General features: G+C 41.2%; 1 pseudogene; it reads left to right on the forward strand.

Moving 5' to 3' along the window:
• LOC117797374 overlaps positions 1-14,734 on the forward strand; it is a 35,304-nt pseudogene extending 20,570 nt beyond the window's left edge.
• The last annotated feature ends 635 nt before the right edge of the window (positions 14,735-15,369 follow it).

Genomic DNA, 15,369 nt, shown 5'->3' on the forward strand with positions numbered 1-15,369 from the left:
ACTGCAGGGACCACAGAAGCAGTCTGCACCCCGCATTTCAAGTACAGTTGGAAGGTGATTTTGCCGAGGGATTTTTTTTTTAAGATTTTATTTATTTATTTGAGAGAGTGTGTGTGAGAGCGAGAGCACAAATGAGGGGAGGGGGGAGCAAAGGGAGAAGCTGACTCCCGACTGAGCAGGGAACGGGAAGCTGGGCTTGATTCCAGGATCCCAGGATCAGGAGCTGACCCAAAGGGAGACGCTTAACCAACTGAGCCACCCAGGGGCCCCTCAACAAGGGTTTTAAATCTAAATCAAGTAAGAGAAGGAAGGTGAGATGAGCCACAAAATTTAATTTACAAAAAGGGCCCCAAAAGGAGGCCTTTGCAACCCTGTGGAGTTTCCTTGAAAGTGTCTGCAAATGGGGGAGGGGATCTGGAAAGCAGCTCTGTGTGCAATGGAAATGACCCCAGCTCCATGTTTAGGAAGATATTCTAATGGGATACACTTCCTCCTGCAATGCCTGCAAGGCTAAAAAAAAATAGCAAGCATTCATTGAGAGCTTATGGCACGCCAGGCACCTTTGGGGCTCTCACTGCTTTACATATATTATCTGATTTGGTCCACACAACACTCCATGAGACACAAGTGGAGAAATACAACCCTACTTTAGAGAGTCAATGGAGAAACAGAACGTAATTTAAAGTAATGTTCACAGAGAGCATGACTGCTGTATTTACACAAAATAAAATTAAGAAAATAAAAATAAAATGTCCGTTGCCTATAGATTTCCGTAACTTTGCGAAATTGCTGAAGAAAGGGATTTTCGAAATGTAACCAAACTGAATTGCACCTGTTATTTTCCAGTTACTTATTTAAAAGCAATTGTATCACACCCTCTACCCATCAAACAGGATAGCATTTCTATCAGATAAATGGTTAGGGATTTTTAAGATAACAAAACAAAACAAAACACAAGTGAATACAACAACAACAACAAAAAAAAAACACTTCAAAGTCTTTGAATTCTTTCCGGAGAGATAAGGGTTCTTTACAATACCCAAGTAAATATCAAATACAATTGAAGCACAGAGAAAAAGAATATACATCTTCTTATTTTAACGATAGAAATGATCAGGGATGTATTACGCATGAACAGAATGATCTCTTTATCTTATATTGAAAAACCATGAAGAGACATTTCTTCCCATATAAAATCAACCCCCACCATCACCCAATGAAAATGTAAAATGGAAGGAAATTGCATTTCAAATGAAATCAAGAAATAGCCATAATAACAAACTATAACCTAAAAGACTATAAGCCAAATGCAGTATAATTCCAACCTAAACAGAGGACCTAAAATTTTGCAGATACTGGGAAGTAATTGGTAATAACTACGAAGGATGTACTATATGCCAAGAAACGGTCTAAGTATTAACTAATTTAATCCTAACGGCCCTGTGAGGTAGGTAATTTTATTAGCCCCATTTGCAAACAATGAAACAGAAGCACCCAGAAAGTAAGTTAACTCACTCAAGATCACTGTTGGGGAGCAAGAATTTCTGTCCCCTTCAAGGTCCATCAAGGTCCAAGATTAACAGGAGAAAATCAAATTAAATAGGGTATTAAGGAGGACACGTATTGCATGGTGCACTGGGTGTTATACTCAAGTAATGAATCATGGAACTTTACATCAAAAACTAGGGATGTACTGTATGGTGACTAACATAATATAATAAAAAAAATATTAATTAAAAAATAGTGTACATATGGGAATTCACACAGACATGGAAACTCCAAAGACAGTCAGGCAAAATGAGGTCTATAAGTCATCTTGAAGTAAGAAGGGGCTGGAGGCCTGGGACTTCAAAAGGAAGAAGGACAATTCTGAAGAAGAACGAAAAACAGTCTACGTTTGGCATACAAATATTTACCGGGTCACTCAAAAAATGGACACAGAGAGGACTTTGATCAAACAGGCCTTGCTAAGTAGCTCCCAGTCACCCCTGCAAAGTTTCTATCATAATGTAGTTATCTATGGTGATAGCTCTCTTCCCCGGGGCAGGTCCTCTATCTAAACTCTTTCATGCAATTGCGGGGAGGTAAGGAGCTGAAGGGAAGAAACAATTCTTCTCCACCCTCAAGGTCTTCCAGCTGGTCTAAGAATTCAACTGACATAAAACAGATTAACAGGAGGAAAAAACAAAGTTTTATTACATGTGCATGGAGGCCCGGTCATAGAATGCAGACCCTAAGAAATGACCAAGGCAGGCAGTTTTTATACTTTTTAGACAAAGAGATAATCAATCTAAAAGGAATTGGCAGGACAAAAAAAAAAAACCTGAACTTTGGGAGCTTCAATGAATGATGAATTCTAAACAGAATTTAGACTGGGGTAGTAAATTAGTAAAAAATTATAAGGGTTGTGTATACAGCTTTCTGGGCTTTAAATTTCCTGTCTGTGGTGATAAGGATTTTCTTTACATTGTGGTACAAGGAGGATACCTTTCACACGATAGGTTTATTCCTGAGCGGCAGAGGGGGGTCTGAGTGTCCTTGCTACCCAAGCTGTCTCTTAAGTAACTTTTATTTAAAATAATCAATATGCTCAAAATAATCTTCATGCCTAAGTGGCCCATCTTAGGGCAGCGTGTTCTTGGCCTCTACTTACCACACAGCTACTAATTATCAGAATTAGAGTGTGAACTCTGCAATTTGAGTAGAGCACAAAGCTTTTCAAAAACAAGTAGCACAAGAATCCCTTGCTTAACAGAGCAAGTTCTAGTGCACGGCTGGGCTGAGGTAGGGGATAATGGAAGACAGTTTGAAGAAAGGAAGGCAGGGGCGAGGGGCCCCTGTCCTAAGAGGAAACTACCCTTAAAAGGAAAAGGACCCCATCCTGTTATTCCACACCACCCTGGAAGCAGCCCTCCACCCTATCCCATATAAATAACTACCTGATAGACAGATGAGCACATGGACAAAAACCTGATTGGATGACAGGCGCAAGGAGGGTTAATCAGATTAAAAGAGCCCACCAACCATGTCATAAAAACCTGTAGATTTAAACATCAAAATGGCAACCCTCTCAAGTCCCCTCCGTCTTCGGGAGCTTCGTACCATCACTCAATAAACTTTGCTTTGCTGTCCACCACTCTTCATTCTTCCAAGCGGCGTGACCAAGAACCGTGAGCACTAAAGGAAAAGAAATCCTGAAACAGGGAGACTCCTTAAAGTTACTCCTTTACATAGAGTGGCAGGACAGGCAGCCCTGATCAAACCATCTTCCAGAAATAGGCAGTCAGTGTGGCAGCAAGGTGGGGAGAAGGGGAAAGGAGGAAATGCAGCCGAGGAAAAGTGTTTTTCCTTCTTCCCTTCAAGGTTCTTTGGCTGGTCTAATAATTAAATTGATACAAGACAGACCTACAGGAAAAAAAATAAACAGACCTTCACTAACATGTATGCCTCCTGTATACATGGGAGAGACCCAGGAAAATGGAGTAACTTCCTGAAATGGCCCTAAATAACATCTTCAGCAAAAGACAAACGAAGATGTTGGGGGTGGGATGTCCCTTATGAGAGGTTACCAGGCAAAGCACAGTAAACAAGGGTATGGTTGTCACGGGGAATTAGGTCTTTGCCTTCCCGACTGCTTAGAGTTCCTAGAGATTCAGCCACCCTTCCCTTGCTAGTCCAGCAAGGGAGATACACTTACAAATGAGATTTCTCTGATGCATACAAATGTTTCTTACTAAAAGGGTCATTTCTCACTTTTCAGAATTTCACCTGTGTCTGCAGTTTCTTAAAAATAACGAGTCTCTCAAAAGATCAATATGCCAAAGAGTCATATCTCAGGGTGGTGTATTTTACTCTCCTTCAGGAGGCAACCAACTCGTAGCTCATCTGAGAAGACCAAATGCCAGTCATCACTCAAGAGCCCTGTGGCACAGGGGGTTTTACTTGGCAAGACCGCCGGGCCAATCTTGTCAACCTGAGCCACATAATCCTCATAAACCCGTTCTGACATTCTGGATTTTAAATACAAGCAGGCTGAAACCTTATGTGTCCTTCACACAAAATTCTTCCGCCAACGGTCTATAACGCATGTCCCACAGCACGTTTTGAAGGTAAGGGAGGCTATGGAGGGAGCCTTCTTCACTCCATTAACCAAAATAAACTCCAAAGACATGAAATGTTCAAACGTAACAAAATGAAACATTTAAAACCCATGAAGAGGAGACGCTGGCTGGCTCAGTCAGAAGAGCACACAACTCTTGATCTCAGGGTACTGAGTTTGAGACCCACATTGGGTGTAAAGACTACTTATTTAAATACAGTTTTTAAAAAAATAAAAATAAAGAAAACCCAAGAAGAAAGCAGAAGAGATTTTATTTTAAAAAAAATTTTTTTATTAATTTATTTATTAGCCAGAGAGTGCACAAGTAGGGGTAGCAGCAGGAGGAGGGAGAAGCAGGCTCCCCGCTGGGCAAAGAGCCCTGATGCGGGGCTCGATCCCAGGACCATGGGATCATGACCCAAGCCAAAGAAAGCTGCATAACCAACTGAGCCACCCAGGGGTCCCAGCAGAAGAGATTTTAAACAATACATTTAGGGTGTTGATCAAAAAAGTTTAAAGACCACTGCTGTATCAGTTAAAAAAAAAAAAAGAGCATACAATCCCTGATAATAGGTCTGTATCTTTAGGGAACACATTATACATTATATATATAAAATATTATATATATGAAACATGGATTTATGCCTAATATTGGAGATAGTGGTCCACCATACCCTAAAATGTATTTCTATATACATCTATATAGAGATATAAATTAAATCCTTACAACGCCATGAGGCACACGTTCAGAAATCAGCCCTATCTTTAGAAAGTCAATGTGTAATAATAATGGTAAACTATAAACAGTGGTTCACTCATATTTTATAATATGTACATGAACTCTGTTAATGTTAATATATAATATGCAATCTGACAAAGAGTCTGTCCTAGCCCAAACTCTAATCAGGCTGCTATGACCTGTCTTTTCAACTAGGTCCTGGCTTTTGGGCCTCCAGGTTCACCTCTGCAGCGCTCACTTCTAGCAAGAGTCCTACTAAGCCAGTTTACCCAGAACCGCCAGCCCTTGATACCTAATCACTTTCAAGCTCTAACCACGTTCCTCATCCTCCACCATCCCCTAGGGGATGTCTAATCAACCTGGCCTGCCTTCAGGAAGAACTTCGTGAGATCGCTTTACCCAGAAAATCCAACTCCCCTTATCTCTGATGTTTCCTTTCACTAATTTTTCCATCAAATGACCCCCACTCTGCTCCTTGGCTAAAAACCCCCATTTTTCATTTATGTATTTGGGGTTGAGTCCTATTTCTCTCCCCCACTGCAAAACCCCTACACGGATCATGGTGGTTCTGAGTAAAGTCGGCCTCCCCATTTTTTCGCAAGTGTTGTGAATAACTTTTTCTTTAACAAATCTTAAGGTGAGGTAAACTCCTATTTACAATTGTAGGCATAAATCCATGTTTTGAATCAGTGGATACCACTGATGCTAGACACTTGCTAACATGTTCTCAGTAATGAGGAGGATACCCTAACTTTCCCTTGTGTTGCTAAGTCACTCTCTCTAGTCCTAAAGTCCTGGGTGTAGGTGCACAAACTCACGATGGAATCTGGGTTATGGGTTTATGCGTGGCTCCCTTGGGCAGAGACAAAAAGAACAATTTCATGTTCCCTGATGGGAGGCGAAGCTCTACGTGAAATATGAGATTCCCAATGAAGGGGAAGCAAAATATAACACCCCAAAATATTCCTCTTTGGCATTAGGATTGACTTGAAGCAGTTACTTCTAAGAAACAACAAACAATGAATCATGGAACACTACATCAAAAACTAATGAGGTATTGTATGATGACTAACATAACATAATAAAAAAATTTTAAAAAATATGGGGCACCTGGGTGGCAGAGCGGTTAAGCGTCTGCCTTCAGCTCAGGGCGTGATCCCGCCGTTGTGGGATCGAGCCCCACATCAGGCTCTTCTGCTATGAGCCTGCTTCTTCCTCTCCCACTCCCCCTGCTTGTGTTCCCTCTCTCGCTGGCTGTCTCTATCTCTGTCAAATAAATAAATAAAAAATCTNTAAATAAATAAAATCTTAAAAAAAATTTTTTTTAAATAAAATTAAATAAAATTTAAAAGAAAAAAAAGAAGGTGGTGGCTTGCGTCATTTCAGGGAGTTACACAGTTTCTGGGTCTCTCCCACATATACAGGAAGTAGACATGTTATTAAACTCACGTTTGTTTTTCTCCTGTGAAACTTTTATTAGGAGGGGATGGAGTCCCAGCCAAGAACCCAGAAGGATAGGAGGAAAATTAGTTCACTTCCCCTTATACCAACAATAGGAAGAGGTTGAATATTGGACAGCTGTGACAAGGAAAACTGTCCACCACCATGTCTTAGCAATCCATAGTGGCTGAGAACACCGGGCATGAGAGTCAACAGACTGAGATCCAACACTGGATCCAACATCTGCCAACCCTGTAACCTGACTTCTCTCCCATTTTCGTTTCAGTGGAGATGTAACTGACATACAATGTTACGTTACTTTTGGGTGTACAACATAATGATGGATATTCGTGTATATTGCAAAATGATTATCACAATAGGACTTCTATTTTTAATGGGGTTCCACCAGAGAATTAAGCCCTAATGTCCCAAAGCAAACACTGGATGCAACACATGAATGTCTCTCCTATGTACCTAGAATGGTGCTAGCTACTTGTTCTCTTTGGAAGAAATGAGAAAACACTCACTCAAATCTTTTTCTCTGGGGCTTAATTCTCACACCAAACTCCTTATGAGAGTAGTTTCAGGCTAAATAAATCACTTCGCTTTTCCATGCCTGTTTTTTTCATTTTAACTTCTAAAGTGTGGGTACAAATTGTACCTTGTTCATATTTTTTAACGAGAATTTAATGAGCTAAGACATGTAAAGCACTTAAAGCAGTGCCAGGGACAATAATATATGTCACCGTTATCAATATCACATTCATATTTGTATTTTCCGCTTCTTCCTGAAATATTGGTGCTCAGTAAATAGTTGAGAAATGAACAGGTGTGTGCGTGCATAAAGATAAACAGTAGTACTGAGCAGAATAAATTAGGACATATGGGAGGCAGAAAAACTGGCTGAAACCTGCTGGAATAATGTGTGTGTGTGTGTGTGTGTATGTGTGTGTGTGTGTGTGTGTGTGTGTGAATATATATATATTAACTGAAGAGGTTTTGAAACGGGGACAGTAGTGAAAATGGAGAGGATGCAGGTTTCTAAGATGTTGCAGAGATGATTCTGGGATCTTGGGATCTGATCCCAAGATCAGATCTTGGGATCTGACAGGATGTGGCCGTAGAGATAACTCATAGCTGTTAGCCTGGGTAACTGAATGAATGAATACCAGTTTCATCCAGAGAAAGCAAAAAAATTTCCAGGGAGGAAGGATGAGCTGAGTTTGGGACATTTGGGCAATTAATCTTCTAAGAAATCTTTTTTAAAGATTTATTTATTTATTTGAGAGAGAGAGCGCACAAGTGGGAGGGGCAGGCACAGAGAGAAAGAGAATTTCAAGCAGACTCCATGCTGAGTGCAGAGCCCCACGAGGGGTCCAATCCCAGGACCCGGAGATCACTACCTGAGCCAAAACAAGAGTCAGAAACTCAACTGACAGCATCACCCAGGTGCCCCTAATCTTATAAGAAATCTTATAATCAATCTTATAAGACTAGATAGTTATTCAAAAAGATCTCCTGTTAAACCCAAAGAATTCTCCTATCAGGATTGCATCCAAAGCATTTTGAGAAAAGCACCATATTTGGTGGCTTGGTTGTATGCTTGGAAGTCAAAGAACAATCATAAGGATATTAGGAACGATCCTAGGAAGCCGCAGCAGAAGAGTACAGTAATTTATTGTTGTAAAACAGGAGAATACTGTGGAATTAATTGGGAAGAACATACTAGAGCCCCAAAAATAGATTATAGCTGGGAAGGAGAGCCAGCAAGTACCCAGGAAGGGCTCTGTGTCAAGGTCTTCTTTCTTGGGCTGGCTTCCTTATTCTGTCCCTGAAGACTGGCCTTTTCCTCAGGTCAGACGCTGGGAAGTGGCCATGCCCCCTGTAGCCGATGTCAGTGTTCCACCCAGACTTCCATCAATCCCTTTTTGTCCTTTTTGTGGATCCATTAGCTTTGGTATACTTTCCCTTCCAATAGTTAGCACCCACAACCCATTTAGGGGACAACTGGGGTGGTCCTGGAGTCATTTGCTGGATGTAGCAGAAATGGAAGTGCCTGGAATTTACATTCCTCTCTCTAAATATATATTTTAAAGATTTTATTTTATTTTATTTCATTTTATTTGACAGAGAGAGACAGAGACAGAGAGCACAAGCAGGGGGAAGGGGCAGAGGGAGAGGGAGAAGCAGACTCCCCACTGAGCAGGGAGCCCAATGTGGGGCTCGATCCCAGGACCCTGAGATCATGAACTCAGCCGAAGGCAGATGCTTAACTGACTGAGCCACCCAGACGCCCTTAGGGTAGCCCTCAGACAATGATAATGTCTGAAGGCATTTGAATGCCCTGCTTCATTGCCTCTAATTGGGAAAATGTCAAGGTATAATTTATGTTCACAGGTTTTACTGTGGAATAAGACTGAGTTCCCCTACCCTCTGTGGGACTTTTGCTTTTCCCTTTTCCTATCTTGTTTCCCTTAGTCCCTGACTGAATTTTCCTGTGAACACTTACTTAATGATTTATTTCCAGATACATCTTTATCTCAGGGTCAGCTTCAGAGGGACCCAACTTTTATGCATTAAATGGTGTCCCCCCCAAAAAAAGATATGTTGGAAATAAGATCACTGCAGATGTAATTAGTTAAGATGAGGTCATTGGGGTGGACCCTAACCCAGTATGACCAGTCTCCATGGAAAATTTGGACATGCAGAGGGAAGAGACAGGGAGAAGATGGCCATATGACTCCAGTGAGGTACCTACCAGTTAAACAATGTTAAGGATTGCAACACAGAGCAGGCAAAGAAGAATTGTCCCCTAGAACCACCAAAGAGAACATGGCATTGATTTCAGACTTCTGGCTCCAGAATGTGAGACAATAAGTTTATGGAGTTTCAAGATACTCGGTTTGGGATATTGTGTAATGGTGGCCCCAGGAAACTAATACACTAATCAGGAGTAACTCTGGTCCCAAGTTTCACATCTCTTCTAAGAGATCAGCAGAGATGGACACCAGATTCTCTTAGCTCCTATTCCAAGTACAGATTCTGACTGGAGAACACAGATCCTTCAACGCTATGTAGGGGATAGAGTAACACTGTATAAACATCAATGTTGTGAGTAAGAGGAAAGTTCCCATAGCGAAGGGGAGCACTCTTGAACCCGTGGATGGAGAAACATCCCCAAAATAGCCACTAGAAAGAGATTTCTCAGCATGGAATTTTCCTGTCCTTTGTACAGTCCTAAGTATCCAACAAAAACTGATGAAGGAGTTTGGTTACTTTTTCTAATTCAGAAGATGTTCCAAATTTATAGGGATTTCAAAACATGAGAATTGAAAAAGCCTCCAAGTTGATTAGTGTTGCCATTTTGATTCCCTGATTTGGCTATTCGATGGCAACAATGCATGCTACGGAATAACATTAATTCAGAACCCCCAACAAATCCTGCTGTGCATTGAAACATGAAGTCAATTTATGTCAAATGTTGTTTCACTGAGTTTGAAACATAATAAACAGAAATGGTACCAGTAAATCTACAAATTTATTTAGCAGCGCAGTATTTTGGATTTTAAACCAACTCTAAAAGGGAGGAGAAAAGAAACAAAGTTAGGGAAAGGCTTTTTTTTTTTTCCTTATGACTCAAACTGAAAGCAGAACATTTTGCACACTGGCTCAGACATCAAATTTCATTCCCACCATCTCAGCAGCGCCAATTTGAACCTGATTCAAAGCTGACTGTTTTCAAGCAGTTACTAGTGTACATGTATTTATTAATGGACAAGCACTGAGTCTCATTTCTCTTCCACTTCCTCTACTAATCAAGTTATGAAATGTGATTTTCAGTAACTCTGAACATATGTGCAATGAAATGAAATATAATTTGTTTATTTCAACATCCATCCAACTTTTCTTTTTGAATACCATTTATTTTCTCTTTTAGGGAAGAGGAATTTCAAAGAAAGGAATCTGGCTCCTCGAAGTTTCTTCTTGAATAGAAGTAGTGGCTTTCTAACACACTGGCTAACTGTCGACCGTCGCCATCAGTGGCCCGAAAGCACACCCTGGAGTAAAGATGCTGATACAAGGGTTTTATGGAGGATGGGTTCCGAGGGGAGCCCGGCCGAAGGGGAAAAAGCAGGGGAGGGGAAGCAAGCAAGCAAACGTGTCTTAGGCCAGGTCTTGACCTCAACCTGATCCCGAGGAAGTTACACCTCAGACATTGTGCTGTTTCTAGGGCAATAGGGGGGCTTTCTTACTCCTGCACCCATCAGCCACCGGATAAAGGTCACCCAGTGCTCTGGTCTGAATGTTTGTGTCCCCCAAACATTCACATGTTGAAAACCTAATCTCCAAGGTGGTGGTATCAGGAAGTGGTGGGGGGTGAGGTTGAATGGTGACAGGTCATGAGGGTAGAGCCCTCATGAATGGGATTAGTGCCCTGATAAAAGAGATGCTACAGAGCTCCTTGGCCCCTTCCACCAGGGAAAAACACAAGAAGTCTACGACGCAGAAGACGGCCATCCCTTGATCATGCTAACACCCTGGTCTCAGACTTCCAGCCTCCAGAACCGTGACAAATACATTTCTGTTGTTTATCACCACCCAGTCTGTGGTGTTCTGCTGTTTTGTTATAGCAACCTGAACAGACAGAAATGGGTTGGGGGCGGGCGGAGGGCATGTGAACTCCCTGGCAATTCCAACTTGCTGCTGTTGTGACAAGAGCAGACCCAGCAGCCCAAGGGAAGGCCGCCAAAGACAGCAAAGACAGGACCGGAAGAACAGTGCTTACAAATTGCAAAAGGAAAACACACACACACACACACACACACACACACACACACGGAAACAAAAAAAGTCAGAGGTGACAGAAATGTGTAGCATTTTGATTGTGGTGATGGTATCACAGGTGTATGCATAGATCCAAACTCACCAAAATGTATCCATTAAATATGTACGTGTTTTATATATCGATTATGCCTCAATAGTGCTAAAAAAAGAAAAGTTCAAAGAAAGGGATCATTAGTATACTTGATGATCTCATTTAAACCGAACTCATTAGGATAGAAAGTACAGCGTTGGGTTCAGCTTCTCCCTAAGCTTAGACAGCCTACTTTAACCTTCTGTATTACAGCCCGCAGGCCTAATCCAGATTCCAGGGTCACAGTACGTCAGCTTGGACACAGGTGTCCTCGGTCCCCATGGATCTCACAAGCTGGATCTAACACAGACTCATTCTTTTGCCTTCTCTTTTCTTTTTTTTTCCTTCCTCCAAATTTTTATTTAAATTCCAGGTAGTTAACATACACTGGAATATTACTTTCAGGTATAGAATTNAGTTGCAAAATCAACAAGAACATTTATTACTTGAAGCATACTTCAGAATACATAGTTCTAAAAGATATATATTAAAACATTCTACCCAAGAAAAAGAGAATACACATGTTCTTCAAGTACATACAGAAGAATTCCCTAGTTAAATCACATAAAAAGAGACAAGAAATATTATAAATGTAATAAAACTGAAATCATATCAAGCATATTTTCTTTTTTTTGGCATCTTTCAAGTTTTTATTTAAATTCCAGTTAGTTTATATACAGTGTAACATTAGTTTCAGGTGTAGAATCTAGTGATTCATCACTTCCATACAACACCCAGTGCTCATCACAAGTGCCCTCCTTAATTTCCATTACCCATTTAACCCATACCCCACCCCACCTCCTGTCCAGTAACCCTCAGTTTGTTTTCTATAGTTAACAGTCTGTTTCATGAATTCCCTCAATCTTTACCCCCATGTTCATTTGTTTTGTTTTTTAAATTCCACATATGAGTGAAATCATATGGTATTTATCTTTTTCTGACTGACTGATTTCCCTTAGCATAACACTCTCCAGCTCCATTCACGTCATTGCAAATGGCAAGATTTCATTCTTTTTGATGACTGGGTTATTTAGCCATCCATTGGGACATCTGGGCTCTTTCCATAGTTTGGCTGTTGATAATGCTGCTATAAACATCGGGATACATGTATCCCTTCAGATCAGTATTTTTGTATCCTTTGGTTAAATACCTAATAGTACAATGCCTGGATCCTAGGGTAGTTCTATTTGTAACTTTTGGGGAACCTTCATACTATGTTCCAGAGTGGCTGCACCAGTTTGCATTCCCACCAACAGTGTGAGAGGGTACCCCTTTCTCTGCACATTTGCCAACACCTATTGTTGCCTTCTTTAATTCGAAATCTGATTGGCTCGTGACACTGGCTTCATTGAAGGCAAAACTATATCTTGCATAAGACTAGAAAACGGAAGGTGCCAAAATCACTATTTTAGACAATATAATATTTTAAACATCAGGAGAAATTTTAAGTCTATTTATTAAGCCTTTCACTATGTATTCAGGAATTCTAATTAATAATGCCATATTTATACATGTCTCCCTGCCATGACCACATTGACTCATTCTTGACAAAATCAGAAGGAGATATAGGATTCTTTTTCCACAACAGCCTTCCCATGGGCTGCTACAATTGGGAAGAATAAGCCAGGAGGGCGACACATACTGTAACTGATCCCCGCAGTGTCCAGGTAAAACTGCTATAACTTGTCAACATGAGCACAGGCTTTGTCCTCAGCTTCTCCTTTCTTTGGAGGATTTCTGCATGCTTGGGTCTGTCTGAAATCCCAAGGAGGCATTTAGAGAAATCTACTTATGTAAGAGGTTGATTTGTCTCCTGGGAAAGACTTCCCATGTGGAAGAAAAATCATAAGGGCTGTTTGGTGAAAGGCGATGGCCAATATCTGAGGGAAAAGAGAAATTCTGGAAAACTAAAAAAAAAATCCGTTACTCTAGCTGTGACTCATTCCTCCAGGCCAGCTCCAAAAAGTTCATGCCTAAAAGTTCACCCCAGCATGAGGACGCTCTAATAAAAGAATTAATGAAGAGTTAATGTGTGAGGCCATCATTACAATAAGACATCGACCATGTTAGTTTCAGTACCTTTGCTGGTATTGGCAAATGGCATGGCATTATGGGCTCATTTCTTCCATGCACCCTAGATGCTCTTTCCTTCTGTTTTAATGTAGATTCTGATTATCTAAAGCTATCTCATTCATCCTGGGAGGTCAAATATATTGGGTTCAGAAAATACCCTCCCAATCACAATCCAAGAACAAGGGCCCTGAGGCAGGGTGACCTCAGAAGGACACCATTAGAGCAGGGCTCAGTGATACCAGAAGTGAGGGCTGGCCATGGCCACCTCTGCACAGACTCTGTAGGCACAGCAGTGGCGGGAGGAACAGCAGGCCTATTGGTAGGCATTACCACAAGATAGCGCCTTCGGAAGAAGCAGCGAAAGGAAGAAATGATTACCTAATTTAACTGTTTCAAAGAAAAATGATGGGAGATGGAATTAAGGGTATATAAAAGCCAAAAACAGAGTCTAGCCTTTCACCATATGAGGATGCAACATGAAAACTGTGAACCAGAGACATAGCCTCACCAGATACCGAATCAGCTGGTGCCTTGGTTTTGGACTCTCCCTCCTCTAGAATTGGAGGAAGAAGGAAAAACAAAAACAATAACAACAACAAAAACAAAAAACAAAAAAACAGATAAAAATCTCTTCAAAAACAGTTAATATCAAAAAAAAAAAAGGCAAGTTGAAGTACAGAGTCGAATGAATGTATTGCTCACCTCAAGAACCAGATGCAAGAGATAAAGGCCAAAACCCACACAGAGAACTGCTCCATGAAGAGAAACACAGAGCTGCAAATTTCCCTGTTACAAATGTAACAAGACAGGAACTCTCGGCAGGAATGAGATTGAGAAAGTAAGGCTGAGGGGCGCCTGGGTGGCTCAGCTGCTTAAGGGACTGCCTGCGGCTCAGGTCATGATCCCAGAGTCCTGGGATCAAGTCCCACATCAGGCTCCTTGCTCAGCGGGGAGTCTGCTTCTCCCCCTCCCCTGCTCATGCTCTCTCTCTTTCAAATAAATAAATAAAATCTTTTTAAAAAGATAGAGAAAATAAGATTGAAAACCAAACACGAGAACCGGATTCACACGGAGATTGAAATGTTCCTTAGAAAGGAGCTGCCAAAACTGGTGGAGAAGCTAGGGTTCTAGAAGGAGAAATTCGATACAGACACAGAAATGAAACAATGAACTAGATGCTCTCAAAGCTGCAAAGGTCTTTGACTCAGCACACCTTCAAGACCTTGCAAAGATGCTAGAAGAATATAAACAGGTCGTGATTAAAGATCACACAGAACAGGAGAAGACCAGGAAGGAAGTAGAACGGGATGATTTGGAATTACACAGCATTTTAAAGCTCCAGGCCTGGTGTCGAGGGGCTGTGGTATAGGATGAAATCGGTAGCTTTAAAATGCCTAAGCAGGACAAAGATGATATCAAGGATTCAAAAGGAAAAGGAAAAGGCAAGTGGAGAGGCAAGAAAAAGTAACTGAGTCATCTGTGTTTTCCTCTGGTATTCTGGAGAAGACAAGGAAAACTTGAGAGCATAAGAAACATCTTTTACCATCACAGATAACTCATCAATGGTTAATTCTTATTTGGACATCCCTCCTTTTTTAAGATTTATTTATTTATTTGAGAGAGAGAGAGAGAGTGGTGGGGAGGGGCAGAGGGAGAGGGAACGTCTTAAGCAGACTCCTTGCCAATCGCAGAGCCCCACTCAGGGCTCAATTTCTCAACGTGAGCCAAAACCAAGAGTGGGACGGTTAACTGCACCACTGAGGCGACGCCCACCCCCCACTTCTTTTTAAGTAAGCACTACATCCACTGTGAGGCTTGAACTCATGACTCCAAGATGAAGAGTCGCATGTTCTCCCAGGTGAGGCTTAGTTATTTCACTTTGCCCATTATATTTGCGTTCAAAGCCTGAATTAGGATTATATCATTGATAGGGCTTCTTGATATTTTGAAACAAGTTGGCCGAGAAGTATTTCTAGGAACCTTGTGAACATTATCTTTTGCTCCTAATTCCCGGGGGGGGGGGGACAAAAAACAGTTCATGGGTTCAGTTACAGTGCTGCATTAAAGCTTCAGGAATTCCTATAATATCTTTGGTTCTGATTT

This window comes from Ailuropoda melanoleuca, chromosome X (assembly GCF_002007445.2).
Source record: "Ailuropoda melanoleuca isolate Jingjing chromosome X, ASM200744v2, whole genome shotgun sequence".
NCBI lineage: Eukaryota > Metazoa > Chordata > Mammalia > Carnivora > Ursidae > Ailuropoda > Ailuropoda melanoleuca.